Source organism: Coregonus lavaretus, assembly GCF_964263955.1.
Source record: "Coregonus lavaretus genome assembly, chromosome: 33".
Lineage (NCBI taxonomy): Eukaryota > Metazoa > Chordata > Actinopteri > Salmoniformes > Salmonidae > Coregonus > Coregonus lavaretus.
Window position 1 is genome coordinate 27,196,690 of NC_140020.1, and position 19,659 is coordinate 27,216,348.

Consider the following 19,659-nt stretch of genomic DNA (forward strand, 5'->3'; position numbering starts at 1 on the left):
GATATCCCATTGTTCACGTAAGGAAACCAAATTATCGTTTTAGAATTCACCACTTATTTTCATACACCACTGGTGTTACCCAACCTATACAATAAAGTAATAACCATTTGAATTTATCAAAGCACTTCCTTTCAGTCAAGTATTTAGACCTCTACTTGAAATCTTACAGCTCAATCTAACTCGCTGGACTGTCTCAATTTTCACAGCTCTATCGCCATTTCAGTTCGCTATTCAATTTCTTTAACTGTTCTCTCTGATTCGGCCCTGATGAATAAAACAAATATACAGATATCGTTGATAAGCATACATTTAATGATATTCCTATCATCTGAACTTCCTTCTTAGGAAATAATGTCATTCGTACTTGTAACATATTTTCATAGACTTATCTAGAATACTTCTAAAGCTATCTAATTCAACTTTTAATACAAGTAAAAACTCTCTCTCCCTACACCCATTCCCTATTGAATAAGTGAGTCTTTCTATTTAACCCCAGCCATGCTTAAAATCTTCCATTCAACATCAACAAACCAAATACTCAGTAGTATCCGGTTACCATTCATACCAGCCGTTGAATTCACTCATACACACAGATTTCACCTTATGCCATTGAAATGCCCAACAAAACATAATAGTTCAATGGAACCCTCTATTGGCTCTCTACTATTTATACATTACTTCTATAACCACATTAGTTATGGTCTGATTACCCATTAAACCTTATCACATAACCGTATCACATAATCAAACAACGGCACAACCTTAAACTCATATGGGGCGGCAGGTAGCCCAGTAACCAAGAGCACCGTGTCAGCAACCGAGATGTCACCGGTTCCAATCCCCGAGCCGACCAGGTGAAAAATCTGCCGATGTGCCCCCGAGCAAGGCACCCAACCCCAATTGCGCCTGCAAGTCGCTCTGGACAAGAGCGTCTGCCAAATGACCGCAAATGTAAATATTCTCTACTTTCTCACCCATGACGTACGTCTACGTTTGGGTGAGAAAGTTCATACGTATATATCGTTAGAAATGTATAGGTACCTCTCAAATAATCACTTTGTGGTGTTTTTAGCCAATTCTTAATCGACACAAATCACTTCTTCAAACATTTTACCCGTGGAACCAAAAAATAGACTGTCATTTCCCGGACATTGCCCTTTCCCTTAGCTCTGCAGTCACGATGGTTATGACCTGTTTTGTTACAGTATTTACACGGGGCCTTACACTCTCTAGCAAAATTCTCTAGTCTTTCCTGACTCTCCAAAAGCCATACTCTCGCTGTGTCTAGCCCCTCCCCTCGCTGTTTCTTCAAATCCGTTCCACAGTTTAGCCTCTAATTTCTCCACATCGAGATGCCCAATAAATCCATACCTCTTCTCCCAAATGGATCCATAAAACATTTTATTCGATCTCCTTAACATATATCTTTCATCCCCCGTTAATTCTCGGACCTCTTTAGAATATTTATTTCCCATGGTAGCAAAATAAGAAATCCCCCCATTTAGTAATAATTCAATCAAGAATGATTTCCTTTGGGACTTATTAATGGTGCGACTTTAGAAAAATTTTATGATCTGCTTTTGTAATAAACCATTTAAATTATTCAACCCGTAACCCAGAGTTTTTAAGACACCAGTTTCATGAAACGGATGGAAACCATTTTTTCTCACGTGACCGATTTTAGTCCCTCCCTTGAAACAATGATCACGTATTTCGATGGATCATTAGGTCTCACATTTATACAACCTTATATGATTTTTACTAACACTATCCGTAACCAAGAGGTCGTAACTGCTCCAGTTTTATGAAATAGACAGAGTTAGAGCAAATCCCCAGCTGTTTATTACTCTCGACTTGTTTAATGTATCTATCTCACACGACGATAATTATATCCCTTCCTGTTTATACTGTAAAGACTGTATCTCGTACAATCTCAATATTAACTAGTTTATTTTGGTAATAGCTATCTACCCAGAGTCAATTCCGGACCCTTCTTCCTTCCTTTATAATTATCTTATGAGATTTTGGTAACTATTCTCTGCCCTTCACAATAATTATTATTCTCATACAAGTTCAAATAATCACACCAAATCCATCAATAAAAATTACTGACCTTCTCCTTGCAGTTCGGATTTAAATGCTTTTTCAATCTCGTTAACGTCTTTATCGTTCATAAGATTCATCACCGGCCTGTTTATAACCTTAACGTCGAAGGCCAGGTCTATTCTATACGGATGCTATCATCCGCCCGTGCACGGTTTTCGGTGTACTCACGATAAAGACGTATTTTGAGTTCCGCCCGAAGGACCATTTGTCACAAGAATCTCTAATTAATCAAACTTAATGCTCTGAATAATTCTCAGAGGGTGTAAATTCTCTGGTTTAGTCATGAATTAAACAAAGGTCCGCAACCAGCAAGAATAATCTGTATTTTTAATCATGGAGAGCTCTGGCACCAAAAAACATACATACAGCTTTTATATCCCTTGACACACAAAGGCACTTTGCTCCGCCCACCTATAAACCGTTTCTTAGTCCCCTTCACACTGGAATGCTTTCAACAGTTTCTAACTCCCCCCTCTGTTAGTGGGTTCACACTACATTATAACTCTAAGACCTCACACATTTATACTGTATTTGGGGTGAAATCCTTTAGTCATTATTCTTAAAATACTAATTAATCTATCAGTTACCTGTATAAAAGACACCTGGGAGACAGAAATCTTTCTGATTGAGAGGGGGTCAAATACTTATTTCCCTCATTAAAATGCTAATCAATTTATAACATTTTAGACATGCGTTTTTCTGGATTTTTTTGTTGTTATTCTGTCTCTCACTGTTCAAATAAACGTACCATTAAAATTATAGACTGATCATTTCTTTGTCAGTGGGCAAACGTACAAAATCAGCAGGGGATCAAATACTTTTTTCCCTCACTGTACCTGCATGAATCTGCAGGTAGCTAACCAACCAGGTTCAATGTTAGCTAGCTAACATTAGGCTATAACTAGCAATGCAAATGGCTCTGAGATACGAATAATATACTACACAGATCATACACATAACGTAAGTGTTACGTGAATTATTTAACAAACTATTTCAGTGTCTCTGTGCGTCTCCCAAAAGGTTGTAAGTCTTTTGGGATTTAAATAACGGACAGAGTCTTGATCTGCATAGTCAGAGATTTATTCATTGAGAATTCTGCCATCACAATTTCAGAGTCCATCTTTTATACTCATACGTCATACAAAAAAATCCCTCCCAACTGTAGGCGGGCTGTAGTTTTCCACTCTAAAACTGCTCTCCTGACCATCAGTTCACACACATATACACACATGCATACACACATACATACACACACACACACACACTTTCTTATCATAGCCTACTCCCTGCATTCCTCATTTATGTTCGTTCTCACAATATTCTGCACCATGTTTTCATAACAGTTTCTCCCCTCCCTAAATTGGGAGGCCTCTTTATCTTAGTTTCTCAGTTGTCTGTAGACAGTTCTCCTTGTCCTTTGTTGTCTGGCCTAACTCTTACTCACATTGCTAAATAGTGGCTCAATGCCATAGCCTTTACTGGTCCTACACTCACACATTTCTAACACATTATACACAGTTTCAGGGTGTAATAATTAGTCATTAATAATTAATCTATCAATTCCACCCTTTGACTAAATATTACACACATACTAAATATATGTTGTTATAGAAATGAATCACACTCATTGAAGTATATAAGTTGGTTTGCATATAAAAACATTACAGGTTCATCAGGGTTACCCCATGATTTAAAGTGTAACGTTACTTTTTAGCAATGGTAACTAGTACATCATACTTAAAACGAGACTTTAATACACAAAAGATCATTACAATAACTTTTAAACTAGAGATTTATAGTTCTAGGAAAACATCCAGTCTCAAACTATCTGAATCGTCGTCGTCCTCCACCAAGCCTGGTAGGTCATATCCTTCATTCCTTAAGTCGGAGTCCGGGATTGGGCCGTATGTCACCATCTGTTGGGAAACCGCCTTCTCCATCGCCTTGCTCAGCAATCCTCGGACACAGGGAATAAGACAACATCCACAAAAAACAAGTATACCCATAGAAGCTATAACTGCACTCAGAATAGTTACAACAATAGTTTTCCATTTACCAAATATGTTATCAAACCAACCGTTTAGTGAGCTATCAATACCAGAGTTCTCAGCCAGTTCGTTCGCCAGCGTGGTGAGTCCCTGAAGCGCTTTGGTCACGGACCCGACCGGTGCTGTATTGTTGGGGATGAAAGTACAGCACATAGATCCAAACAGAACACAAACTCCGCCCCACTCAGCCAAAAGCATATCTAAAGCTATTCTATTCTGCCATGCCATTAAGCTAGTTGCCGCTGTCTGCTCAGCCAATCCCTTTATTGCATCACGAGTGTGGTTTATAAATCTTTGCTGATTATAGTAAATATAATTTATACAATCTACGTTTTTATTAATTGTTGACCACCAGAAAATACTTGATTCAAACCCAGCTGCGATCTGATTCCTAGCTTTGAATTATTCTGGAACCCCTTGAGGTACTCCTATCCCATCAATATATATCATTCATCAAAGGAACCCGGGAGGAGGTCCCACTTTCTACGTGACAACTCACCAGTCTCTGACACGTTTGATTGTTTACATATGTAGGTGAGTTCACAATCTGTTATCACCACACAACCACCAGATGTCAGCACGGGCCTGGTTTTGGTTCCTAAAATCCTTAGGCTGCAACAAAGAGGAGAGTTTAGTCATGGTCTCTTTAGTTGTGACATTCTCTGTGTGGGAGCAGGAGCTAAGATGCCCTACCCTGTATCCTATCTTATTAGTCCTAGAAAAACAATAATAAGAATCCCCTGAGACTTCAAATGGAGGCAACCTAGGTCGGGGTGACTTTGTTATCGGGGGATACAGATAGTGCAAGATACTACAAGACTCCTTCACCACATTCCCAGGTGGCTTGAACAATTTAATCATGGAGGATAAACCTGACGGAGAACTAAAGCCTGTCAAGGGGAACGGAGTAGTTGTTAACCTTGGTTTGGCTGTCCCACAGGCATAACAGTCCTCTTTAGACATAGTTCTTGCCGTATACTGAATCCATTCCAACCACAGGTTAGGATCTCTATACCCCGTCTCCACCTGTACTACTTCCTTCAGGTCTATAGTTTGCACTATCTTCACCACAGCCCCTAGTACTTCCCCTTTCCCTACGTCTAGCTGTCTCCTATGCCTTCGTAGACTGTGCTCAGGTATTATTTTATCAACTTGTGTTAGGTTAACTACTACTTCTGGCGGATCAGGAGGGTTTGAGTGTGTTAGGAATATGGCCCCCACAATCAGACAGCTACCTACCGTCAGGAGACCTGTGAATCCCCACCCTCGTCCTGAGAACATGTCAGACGCCAGAGGCCAACCCATTGCTTTACCTTCTATCGAACTCACACAGGGATGATCAGACAGGGTAAGGGAATCTTCGTTAAGGAGCCAACCCCCGAGCCCTAGTGGTGATCGGTTCTTTCTCCTAACTCTGTGTTTGTTTGTCAAGTGTAGCTGGGTTTACCTTTTTACAGTGTGTGACATGCACCCAGGTGGATCTTTCCGCAATTCTTACAGCGAAGGCCGTCACCAACAGGACCTGATATGGACCTTCCCAACGGGGCTGCTTCCAGTCTTTCTTCTTCAAGGATTGGATCCACACCCAGTCACCTGGTTAGATGGGTTACCTTCTACTTTAGTTCTCCTGTGGGGCACAAAACCTCTGACATACAGGTGTGGTTAATAAACGACATTCTCACGTGTTCTGCTAGGGTGCTCTCTAGTTCTATGTCTGCCTGTCTGGTCCTGCCAACTGTGGCATTCTGTAAGGTCTTCCAAACACTTTTTCAAAGGGGGATAACCCATATTTATCTGGGGTTACTCTAAATTTCTTCCCTTCACTCCGTGATAACTCTATAAAATCAATTTCCAATTGCTGGAAAGGGTACTTAGCCGGAGGATACTCACCCTGAGGTGCCCTTTGTCTGTCCTGGTGATTATTTTGAGCACAGATAACACATCTTGAACAAAAGTTTTTTATTTTATTTTTATAATTAGTAATCCCATATGCAACAAAGTGTTGTCTAATCTGCACTACCATCCATCCCTCCTTTTGACACATGTCACTGCCCATGTGTCAATATTACCACCTACCTAAACAATCACTTAGGTAATATTGGTAATTTATCATCAAATTGCCATCCCTTATTTACAGTGGGGGAAAAAAGTATTTAGTCAGCCACCAATTGTGCAAGTTCTCCCACTTAAAAAGATGAGAGAGGCCTGTAATTTTCATCATAGGTACACGTCAACTATGACAGACAAAATGAGAAAAAAAATCCAGAAAATCACATTGTAGGATTTTTAATGAATTTATTTGCAAATTATGGTGGAAAATAAATATTTGGTCAATAACAAAAGTTAAATACTTTGTTATATACCCTTTGTTGGCAATGACACAGGTCAAACATTTTCTGTAAGTCTTCACAAGGTTTTCACACACTGTTGCTGGTATTTTGGCCCATTCCTCCATGCAGGTCTCCTCTAGGGCAGTGATGTTTTGGGGCTGTCGCTGGGCAACACGGACTTTCAACTCCCTCCAAAGATTTTCTATGGGGTTGAGATCTGGAGACTGGCTAGGCCACTCCATGACCTTGAAATGCTTCTTACGAAGCCACTCCTTCGTTGCCCAGGTGGTGTGTTTGGGATCATTGTCATGCTGAAAGACCCAGCCACGTTTCATCTTCAATGCCCTTGCTGATGGAAGGAGGTTTTCACTCAAAATCTCACGATACATGGCCCCATTCATTCTTTCCTTTACACGGATCAGTCGTCCTGGTCCCTTTGCAGAAAAACAGCCCCAAAGCATGATGTTTCCACCCCCATGCTTCACAGTAGGTATGGTGTTCTTTGGATGCAACTCAGCATTCTTTGTCCTCCAAACACGACGAGTTGAGTTTTTACCAAAAAGTTATATTTTGGTTTCATCTGACCTTATGACATTCTCCCAATCCTCTTCTGGATCATCCAAATGTACTCTAGCAAACTTCAGACGGGCCTGGACATGTACTGGCTTAAGCAGGGGGACACGTCTGGCACTGCAGGATTTGAGTCCCTGGCAGCGTAGTGTGTTACTGATGGTAGGCTTTGTTACTTTGGTCCCAGCTCTCTGCAGGTCATTCACTAGGTCCCCCCGTGTGGTTCTGGGATTTTTGGTCACCGTTCTTGTGATCATTTTGACCCCACGGGGTGAGATCTTGCGTGGAGCCCCAGATCGAGGGAGATTATCAGTGGTCTTGTATGTCTTCCATTTCCTAATAATTGCTCCCACAGTTGATTTCTTCAATCCAAGCTGCTTACCTATTGCAGATTCAGTCTTCCCAGCCTGGTGCAGGTCTACAATTTTGTTTCTGGTGTCCTTTGACAGCTTTTTGGTCTTGGCCATAGTGGAGTTTGGAGTATGACTGTTTGAGGTTGTGGACAGGTGTCTTTTATACTGATAACAAGTTCAAACAGGTGCCATTAATACAGGTAACGAGTGGAGGACAGAGGAGTCTCTTAAAGAAGAAGTTACAGGTCTGTGAGAGCCAGAAATTTTACTTGTTTGTAGGTGACCAAATACTTATTTTCCACCATAATTTGCAAATATATTCATAAAAAATCCTACAATGTGATTTTCTGGATATTTTTTCCTCAATTTGTCTGTCATAGTTGACGTGTACCTATGATGAAAATTACAGGCCTCTCTCATCTTTTTAAGTGGGAGAACTTGCACAATTGGTGGCTGACTAAATACTTTTTTCCCCCACTGTATACATCTAAGGTTGCTGGGGCCCCTTCATTCCCTGCCAATAGATTAGGTAAGGCTATCAGTGGGTACTGGCCCCCTCCTACTCTCTCATCTCCTGATTCATACTGACTCCCTCCTGAGCTCAGCTCCTAACTGGACTTTTGTTGTGGGGTTCAAGTCTCCTCAGGGACCTGGGTCTTCCACCCTTCGGTCCCTTGACCCCCCTATTGTACCCTAGTACTCTAGTTACTTTCTTAGCCTTCTCTTTCCATCTCTCTCTCTCTCTTTCTAATTTCTGCAATGACCAATTGGGTTGCTGCTGTTGTTCCAAACATTTCGTTAGAACCTCAACTGTACTATCTTCCTTTGCCTTATCCTCAACCCCCCTCTGTGCTTCCTCAGCTTCCCCTTGGTTCTGGTAAGGGGGTGGAAACTCCAAAACGGCAGCCTGCTGTGGCACCCTTCCCCTCACCACCACTACCTAATTGTCTGGATTTTCCCTCCAGGCCTAATCTGCCAAAGAGGGGTATAATCTGGATCCAAACCGTTCTACAGGGGGAGCTGTGGGTTCTGTCTTAGACCATTCTTACTTACTTTTTCCTTCTGCATAACTTACTTTTTCCTTCTCAGACCCTCCTCTCTCTTTCGAGACTCAGGGGGCCACACCTTGGCTGTATGTAGCCCTCTCTTTTCTGTTTCTTTAGATCATTACCACAATTTACATGCATTTGTTTAATCATGGATTCCAGTTTAAATACATCAAGTCGCCCAATAAATCCATATTTCTTTCTCCAAATAGGTCCATAATACACATTCCGTTTGTCTCGCATTTCCATATATTTTGTCGTCCCCAGTAAATTCTTGGACCTCTTGTGAGGATTTTCCTCCCATGGCTGGTACTGTTAAAAATCCCTTAGCCGCCTTTTTAATATAACAAGTTATTCAAAACACTTTCACACAACAATTGGAATCACCCCTTCCTGTATAGGTAGTCTTGACTAGTCCCCCAGAATTATCTCATACTCTACGGAGGAATTTATCCCCACAATGTAATCTTGATAATTCCTGACAGTCTCATACAACAGGAATGGGTTCTCCCTTTCCTGGTGATCTTAACCATCCAAATAGCCTCCTCTTCTATATAACAAGTCAATATAACAAGTAATTCAAAACAGTTTCACACAACACCTGGAATCACCCCTCCCTGTATAGGTAGTCTTGACTAGTCCCCCAGAATTATCTCATACCGTTACAGAGGAATTTATCCCCTCAAATGTAATCTTGACAATTCCTGACAGTCTCATACAACAGAAATGGGTTCTCCCTCTCTTCACTTCACTCTTTCACTGTATTTCTTTCTCCCGGATTATTTGTTGAACATTACTGTTCTGTAATCTACTACAGGTTCTCTGAATACAGGGTAGTTTCTTTTGGTAATGGCCTATTACCGTGAATCGTTACGGACCCACCCTGAGCAATCCCAGACTGCCCCAATTAATGAATAAAGACTACCAACCTTTTCCTTGCAGCCGAGATTCACTGTAGGTTTGGATTCCGTCACCGTCTCTGTCATTAATCAGGTGTCCTCTGGCCTGTCTTAACCCTTAATGTCAAAGGGCAGGTCTTTCTATTTACCAATGTATCATTCGCCCGTCGACGGTTTTCAGAGTTACCTGGAATGACAGGGGCAGGTATTGGATTCCGGCTCAGAAGGACCAAGCTATTATGATAATTATTTAACTAACTATTTCTGTGTCTCTGTGCGTCTCCCAAAAGGTTGTAAGGCTTTTGGATCAAGAAACGGACAGAGTCCCGGTCTGCATAGTCAGGCCTTTATTCATTGAGAATTCTGCCACAAAATGGTCGTACAATATTTTTATACGCACACGTCATACGAAAATCCCACCCCTCTGTAGGCGGGCTGTAGTTTTCCACTTTAAAACTGCTCTCCTGACCATCAGTTCACACACACACACACATACATACACACACATATACACACATACATACACACACATATACACACATACATTTTCTTATCATAGTCTACTCCCTGCATTCCTCAGTTATCGCCGTTCTCACAATATTCTGCACCATGTTTAACAGTTCTCCTTCTTCTTCGCCGTCCGGTCTAACTCCTACTCACATTGCTAAATAGTAACACAATGTCATAATCTTTACTGGTCCTACACTCACACATTACCAGGTAGTAGATTCTAACACAACTCACAAAGTTTCAGAGTGTAATAATTAATCACTACTAAGAAAGTACTAACCATACTTAAAACAAGAACATTTCACAACTATATTTAAGGGTGGAACATTTAGTCATTACTTTTAACCTGTATATATTTTAATTTCTATATCACCCTCACTGTACTGCTTGGATAGTTCCATATCAGCCACTGGCTTAATCCCATTATTTAAAAAAATTAAATTGGTTGAGTTGGAGACGTGCATCCAACATATAATTGTTTAACTTGTCGACAAGCTAGCAGGCTATTTATTGTATTTCAAAAGTGATATTGAATTAATTGTATTTGGTTTTCAACGGAACCAAATATCAACATTCGAAGAATTACATTTACATTTACATTTAAATGTAATGTAAATGAAGAATGTATCTTCTGCTTGGATAGTTCCATCTGTGCCACTGATTTAGTCTGACTTTAATTCCAGTTTGTCTAATTTAATAATTTATACGTTGAATTCACGTCTTATCTCAACCAAAAATCAAAGTTAAAGAATAGGATTAAATCAAATCAAACTTTAAATGCACTTTAAATAAAGTTTGATTTGATTTAGTCCTATTCTTTAACTTTGATTTTTGGTTGCGTTGACAACCAAACACAATTCGGTATCCCTAAATATAAGTTTTGAAATCAACCAGATCTTGAAACCCTAGGCCTATTGTATTGTATTTTAGTTGAATTCTAGTTTAAATTGGAACAATAGCTGTTGATGACTTTGTAAATGATATATAAGCCTAAATAGCATCATTGATGATATATGAGTGATTAAGTATGGTTACATTTCATTTGCTCTGTTAAACCTATCCTTTGGAATGACTTCAATAGCAACAGTGAATCTATTTCGTTTCTAAGTGAAGACCCCTCAACAATCATTCTCACGATAGCACATTGGTAATAGTCAGTGACAAATATCATAGCTAAGCAGGGTTGTGGGCGGTTAAAAACCTTAATGGGAAACCAAAGGGTAGCTGGAGATAGATACATTCTCCAGTAGGAGGTGCTGTCTAGGCTATAGTTTGTTTTCTGATAGTGGATATAACGTTGAAGATCTGACGTGTTTTTAAAGGTACAAATTCAACATATTTTATACAAGGTTTGTTTATGTTGAAATGTGGTTACCATGATGACATAATCCTGTGGTTGAAATTTCAACCTCAAAACAACAGTTGATAACTTTTTTCAAATCTAATGTATTTTCCACCTAGATTCCACGTCACAATACGTTGACAAAGTACGTTGAAACAATGTTGATTAAAGCAGCTTGTGCCCAGTGGAAGGTGATTTCCTGGTAGCCTACATTTGTGTGTACACCTGACTGACCGGGTGTGGCAGAGATTACAGTGGGAAACTAACTGTGTTGAGACAGTTGGCTATGGGCTCAGACTGGGCACTTCGCATGATTACCCTGGACTCCTATCTTAGCCCAGATGTATGCCCACAAATATTTATGTATGCTTTGGTATGAGTAGAGAAAATACGGTGTGCACTGGGAAAATACGGTGTGTCTAATTTAGCAGAAAGATCCCTGTTGTGGTTAATTAATTTCAGTCTGTGTAGAGTATCATAATCTCAATGATGTGTATCTGTCTGGGAAACTTGACAGGTACGCACCAGAAGAGGAATTCAAGGTTAGAAAATATGCCTCACTGGGAAATGTTCAGCTTTGGAGCGATGGAGATTTTACAATTCTCGTAAAGCACACACCCATACGACACTTTGCTCAGAAACAGGATTAACAGAGGTGTTAGTGAAATCATAAACATAACATCTAAATTATCCCTGTATTTTATTACTTCTGATGCCTGCTGATCAATGACAACTACATTTAGGCTCCCGAGTGGTGCAGTGGTCTAAGGCACTGCATCTCAGTGCTTGACGTGTCACTACAGACCCCCTGGTTAGATTCCACGCTGTATCACAACCGGACGTGATTGGGAGTCCCATAGGGCGGCGCACAATTGGCCCGGGTTTGGCTGGTGTAGGCCGTCATTGTAAATAAGAATTTGTTCTTAACTTACTTGCCTATTTAAATAAAGGTTAAATAAAAAATAATATGAAACTTGTATTGCAATTCAGCGTGGACACTTGGTTTAAATCAATTGGTTTGATTTATTATCAAAATGAACTTTTAGATGACTTTATAGCAGTTCTATTCAATCAGTTTTTAAATTGAGTAAATAACATAAGTGTGTACATAGAGAAACATAAGACAAGGGAAACTTTACAGGACACCAGGAGGAGAGCGTGCTATGTGTCTGTTAACAAGAATAGTTGGATAGTTGGGAAACAAAAGCAACTAGGGAACATGGGCAGCTTCCTGTCTCTGATTTTACACGTATCTCAACTCCATTGTTGCCTGTTGCCTGTAAACATTCACTAGACATACAGTGGAAGAGGCTAAAAAAGACACCTGACAAACTGGACCCAGATTACCTTGATGAGCTTAAAGTCTTATCTGCATGTGTGTGCGTGTGTGTGTGTGTGTGCATGCATCATTCACTTAATGTTGCCATCTGTGTGCATGCTAAAGGAGAGAGTCCTCCAATCCTACTTGATCCTTTTAGCTCCTCAGTCTCTCTAGCTCTGTTTCGTGGGGAGGACTGCATATCTTCCAGAAACCTCAGCCGGACCGCACATCCACGAAACCCAGAGGAAAGTAAAAATGACAGACATTTGGTATGATCCATCTATTCAAGAACCCAGTAAAGAAGATTGATTGAGAGGCTTAATTGTTATTGAGTAAGATGCGCACCCGGCTGAACACACATGTTTTCAAAGGCAATCAGACATACGCACCAATGGATGAGCAAGACTATCCACACTTACTAGGCTAAATATTTGGTTCTGTATCTCTTTATTGAAATCACATTGTAAACTGAGAACTTGAATGAAAATTATTTTTTCAACATCTGGACGTAAAAATGGGCTGTTCCCCATCCAAGGGTCAGCTCTTCCCAGAGGTAGCAGAGGGGATCCACAAGGCTCTGCTGCCAGGACCACCAAAGTTGGGTGACATCAAGCCTGTTGAGGGAGAAAACCAAGATATTGACGATATGGATATTGACAAAGAATTAGAGGAACTCTCATTATCAGAGGGGAATCCTATTGCCCCTCTGGGCAAAGTGGCTGACATGGCCCCCAACACAGCCATTGTGTCAAACCCAGGGGCCGTCTCTGAAACAGAGGTCAAAATGACGTCACAGGTGAGAGACATACAGATTGAGGAATTACCGGAAAAGCAGGTGAAAAAGGTAGCGAAGCGAAGGAAAAATAAGGGCGTCAAACAGGGTCGTCGAAAAGAAAAGGAGGTAAATACCTCCATCATCCAGGAGAAGGTGGACCTCCCCATGCACATGGCGAGAGCTCACCAGGCTGCCTACGAATACCTGAACCCCAACATCTTCAAGTGTGAGAACCTGCTGGAGCTGCTGGACCAGGCCGCCCAGACCCAGCTCTCCCTGCAGCCCATGATGACAGCCATTGTAATGCGCTTCGAGGAGGTCAACCAGGCCCTGGAGGAGATGGCTGAGGAGGGCGAGCTGATGCTGAAAGAGCATAGCAACCACATGGCCTGGCCCTCCGAGACAAGGGCCCCAGCTCCCATCCCTGCCAAGCCCAGTGCTGACCTATCAGAACCCCCTCCAGACCTGCTGCAGCAGCTGCTCCAGCATTCCACTGAAAAGTTAAAGCTGGTGGGGAGCTCGGTCCAAGGCCTGGGAGACACTGCTCTGGAAGAGGCGGCAGACTACTTTGCCTCGCTATCTAAACTACTGGGCGAGAAGCTGCAGGCCAAGCGAGCGGTAGACGAGCGTCTGAGCCAGGTGCTAGCACGCGTGGAGGCAGCCGCCAAGTGCAACCTTGATGACTTGTCCCTTCACAGCGAGGACAGCGGCATTGGGGGAGAGAACGAGTCGCTGACGGGATCAGAGCGCCACCGTTGCCAACAGGGGAGCTCTGGGTCCAGTGGCCGTGCCCGCCCCACACTCCCAAGCCATTCACCTGACCAGGTATGCCTTAATAAAGGTGAGGAGGAGGAAGAAAATGAGGAAGATGATGATTATGAAGACGAGGAGGATGAAGAGGAAGAGAGGTCATGGAGGGTGCGGTCCAACTCTTCCTTGCCAGACCCCATTCAGACCCCCAAGCGCAGTGAGAGGCAGCCACCCAAACGACCCCAGACCACTGCCCCCTTGGGCAGGCCGGTGAGACCACCACACTCACAGTCCATAGAATCTTTCCATGTTCAGGAGCTGCAACAGAAAGACCTGGACCAGCAGATGGGAGACGACACTCTGAGAAGACACTCTTCAGGAGGGAGGAAGGTTTCTAGATTTAAACTCGAAGGGTCCGCGAAGGCAAACCAAGCACCAAGTTCTCTACCAGCAATAGCACCACAACCCCCTGGCCGCAACTCTGTCAAAAGACTCATAAACACATTCAGTGGTGGGATGGACAGTAGACCAGGACAAAGTCTCACTAGTGCACACCTTAGGGGGTCTAGGAGGAGTGAATCTCCCATCTTACCCGACCTTGGAAGTGGAGAGGACATTGTCAATACCAACAACAATAATAACAGCTGGCCAGTGGAAGGCAGGGAGGACCTAGATGTGGACAACCTGCCCCCACCTCCCCCTGAGGTCCTGATGGACAACTCCTATGAGAGCAACGAGGAGAACCCGGGTGATGAGGACGGGGAAGAGGAGGACGTCGACAGGAGGGGCCACCCTGTGCCACACCAAAGGAGCACCGCCTCTCAGCGCCTGAGGGCCTCGTTGCAGAGCATGACATTGTTGCCCAACCGTGGCAGTGTCGGACCAATCAGGCAGGATGCCGTGGCGGGTGGAGATCAGCAGCCAGCCTCTGAGGTCAACCAAAAGACTGTGCAGGCCTCCTCGCTCTACCGCCAGGCCTGCAAGATCATCCACCTGCGCAATGAAGCTGAATCCCCTCCTACGAGACCTGATCAGGGTGTCCGAGGACCCCTTAGAGTTGGGGTGAGCCTCAGGCAAAGAAGCAGCAACCACTATGAGGGGGAGTATTACCCCACGAGCATGCCACCAACCGTCCCATCAGTCTCCAGAGTTCGCCTACCACCCTCTTGTCCCTCTACGCACCACAGACTACCAAGCCCCCCTGCTTTCGCACAGCCTAATCCACCCTCACGTCCATCCTCTCCCCGGGTCCTGAGATGGAGCACGGAGAACAGTGGTGAAGAAGGCATGTCGCCGTCAGTGTCCTTCAATGATGCCCGATTGGTGTTCTGTCAAAATAGCCAATCGAACTCCCAGATTTGGACCCCCTCCTGTAGCTCTACACTACCCAGGCCCTATGGTGAGCTCTCCCGGGGAAGGGTGTCCACACGAGGGTCCCAGACTGTCAGTAGGCGCAGCCAGTCTGACCAGAGACCCAGCCTGACGACTCAACGGGAGGAGTCCCTTATCCCAGGCACACCACAGGCCCGGACACGAGGAAGTGAGCCAAATATCACCAATAACAGTGAAAGGTGAGTGTCTCCCTTTACTCCCTGGGTCTAGCTAAAAGTTTAGTGTACCTAACATGATGACCAAACCGGCTCCGGAGGGGCGTCCACGTGCACCATCGTGCGCATGTTGAGTTTGTCTATCCCCACCAGACAAGATCAGGACACACAGGTTGAAATATCAAAACTAACTCTGAATCAGCTATATTAATTTGGGAACAGGTCAAAACACATATGAAACATTCATGGACATTTAGCTAGCTAGCTTGTTGTTGCTAGGTAATTTGTCCTTGGATATAAACATTGGGTATTTTACCTGAAATGTACAAAGTCCTTTTTTTTGCTGGATCTTTGTAGAATATCGTCCCATTTTGAGTCACACAAAATCTTGGGTTCTCTACTCCGACAATTAATCCACAGATAAAAGGGGAAACCTAGTTAGTTACTACTATTCTTCTCTTCTTCTTCTTCTGTGGATTTTATATGGTGGTTGGCAATCAACTTTAAGGTGCATTACTGCAACCAACTGGACTGGAGTTTGGACCTCGTTCATCTTTCGATCACCCATGTGGGTATATGCTCCTAAAAACCAATGAGGAGATGGGAGAGGCAGGACTTGCAGCGGCGTCAAGCGTCTAAAATAGAACCAAGTTTGGATGAAATTATAGAATAACATGTAGGTGTACATTTATTTTGCAATGCTCGCTAGGGTTGAATATTATCCCGGTATTTTACAAATGTTCCATCCCCAGAATAAATCACTTTTCTCCCAGGTAACCCGGTATTTCCCGCCACAACCGGAAGTGTCATTCAAAAGCATTATAAAGCATAGAAAATGTCTGGATTTGATTAGAGCTTAGATTAGCATGAAAATTCAAACCTGATGCTACCTGAGCCTGATGAGCCATACATTAAATACATTTTATGAGCCCTACATTAACGACATTTCATGAGCCCAAGCCCAAAAAAGGCCAAATGATTGCGCCATTATCCAATACATACTGAATATGATATAGGCTACTGAACATTACGCACAACAGAAAAACATAAAAGCCCATAGATGTAGCTAGCTACATGTATATGCTCTCTTGGGTAAATAAATGAAACTTGCTCCATTAGGCTAATCTTTTTTAGTGTGAACTGTATTACTGTAGTGCATTATACTGTATTATATGAACTGGAATTACGCACATCGTTCAAACCACGGGGGGCCAGTATAAAAGTTTGGGATGAGTCGGACCGCAGAGTGATGGAAAAGCAGCCAACAATCAGCCTCCTGAGTGGCGCAGTGGTCTAAGGCACTGCATCGCAGTGCTAACTGTGCCACTAGATCCTGGTTCGAATCCAGGCTCTGTCGCAGCCGGCCGCGACCGGGAGACTCATGGGCGGCGCACAATTCGTCCAGGGTAGGGGAGGGAATGGCCGGCAGGGATGTAGCTCAGTTGATAGAGCATGGCGTTTGCAACGCCAGGGTTGTGGGTTCGATTCCCACGGGGGGCCAGTATAAAAAAATATGTATTCACTAACTGTAAGTCGCTCTGGATAAAATAGAACATGCGATTCTGGTGCAGCCTACAAATTTACAAGTATAGGCTAGCGAATTTGATTTTAATTTCAAAATATAATAGGGCCTATTTGTATAATTAGTAGACTGACGCATATATACCTTTCATAATATTTCCCCTAATGTTTTAGCCTACCTCCTCTTTCTCTCTCTATTGTTGCTTCATTCCTTCCTCACATTCAACAGCTAAATGAAATAAGTTTTGTTGTCCTTATCTTCACCATTCTATTGACATCCTTGAATAATATAGGACTAGAATTGGATGCAGAAGGCTTTCACTTCTCTTCACGAAGATTGAATGGTTATGGGTCTGAATAAATAACTGCTATAGCCTACCGCCATCGAGCATTCGCTCTTCTTTCTATTGGCTGCTGTATTTAACATTCAGTAAAAAAGAGCGTGCCTCCCTCTTCGAATAGTCTATTGGTATAAGAAATGTTTTTAAAAAAGAATGTCCAGCAAGCTATTCTACTCTAGCTTTTCTTGCATGTGTCTCCAAGAGCTAAGGAGCGTTTTTTAAGAAGAGGCCAGCGGAGCACAGGCATTTGCGTATTGCGCAAGAGACAGAGGCTATAAGTTAGACGCTTACTATGCATAACCCATCATTAATTAGCTAAATATAAGGCTAATACTGCATTGAATTTATTACCTGAAAGAGGTAGGCTAGGACATCTATATATAGGGCTATATATCAATCTAGAACAGGATTATCTACACTACCGGTCAAAAGTTTTAGAACACCTACTCATTCAAGGGTTTATCTTTATTTTCACTATTATCTACATTGTAGTATAATAGTGAATACATCAAAACTATGAACTAACACATGGAATCATGTAGTAACCAACAAAGTGTTAAACAAATCAAAATACATTTTATATTTCAGATTCTTCAAATAGCCACCCTTTGCCTTGATGACAGCTTTGCACACTCTTGGCATTGTCTCAACCAGCTTCATGAGGTAGTCACCTGGAATGCATTTCAATTAACAGGTGTGCCTTATTAAAAGTTAATTTGTGGAATTTTCTTCCTTCTTAATGCGTTTGAGCCAATAAGTTGTGTTGTTACAAGGTAGGGGTGGTATACAGAAGATAGTCCTATTTCGTAAAAGACCAAGTCCATATTATGACAAGAACAGCTCAAATAAGCAAAGATAAACGACAATCCATCATTACTTTAAGACATGAAGATCAGTCAATACGGAACATTTCTTCAAGTGCAGTCGCAAAAACCATCAATGATGAAACTGGCTCTCATGAGGACCGCCACAGGAATGGAAGACCCAGAGTTACCTCTGCTGCAGAGGATAAGTTCATTAGAGTTACCAGCCTCAGAAATTGCAGCCCAAATAAATGCTTCACGGAGTTCAAGTAACAGACACATCTCAACATCAACTGTTCAGAGGAGGCTGTGTAAATCAGGCCCTAATGGTCGAATTGCTGCACAGAAACCACTACCAAAGGACCCCAATAAGAAGAAGAGACTTGCTTGGGCCAAGAAACACGAGCAAAGGACATTAGACCGGTGGAAATGTGTCCTTTGGTCTGGAGTCCAAATTGTAGATTTCTGGTTCCAACCGGCGTGTCTTTGTGAGACGTGGTGTGGGTAAACGGATGATCTCTGCGTGTGTATTTACCACCGTAAAGCATGGAGGAGGAGGTGTTATGGTGTGGGGGTGCTTTGCTGGTGACATTGTCCCATCTGGTTTGGGCTTAGTGGGACTATCATTTGTTTTTCAACAGGACAATGACCCAACACACCTCCAGGCTGTGTAAGGGCTATTTTACCAAGAAGGAGAGTGATGGAGTGCTGCATCAGATGACCTGGCCTCCACAATCCCCCGACCTCAACCAAATTGAGATAGTTTGGGATGAGTCGGACCGCAGAGTGATGGAAAAGCAGCCAACAAGTGCTCAGCATATGTGGGAACTCCTTCAAGACTGTTGGAAAAGCATTCCAGGTGAAGCTGGTTGAGAGAATGCCAAGAGTGTGTAAATCTGTCATCAAGGCAAAGGGTGACTATTTGAAGAATCTCAAATATGAAATATATTTTGATTTGTTTAACACTTTTTGGGTTACTACATGATTCCCTATGTGTTATTCCATAGTTTGGATTTCTTCACTATTATTCTACAATGTAAGAAATTGTAAAAATAAAAAAAATAAAGAAAAACCCTGGAATGAGTAGGTGTGTCCAAACTTTTGACTGGTACTGTATATGCACACCTTAAGTTGCCTTAACCATTTTGATGAACAGATGTGACCTGAACAAGTAGAACAGTAAACATGTGAGACAGCTTGCATACGGCACCCTGTTCAATAATTTTCACGTTATTTTAAATTACTACAGAAGTCTGAGGATCTTAAAAGGTGTCGTAACCAACTAGAGCGAAACAAGTTCAGTGGCATTTTGATGGATCCGTTTTCTAGGTAGTGGGTGTGTGATCATCTGATTGTTTTTCATATACGTCACCTTTGTTTATGTGGGTTAAATAATT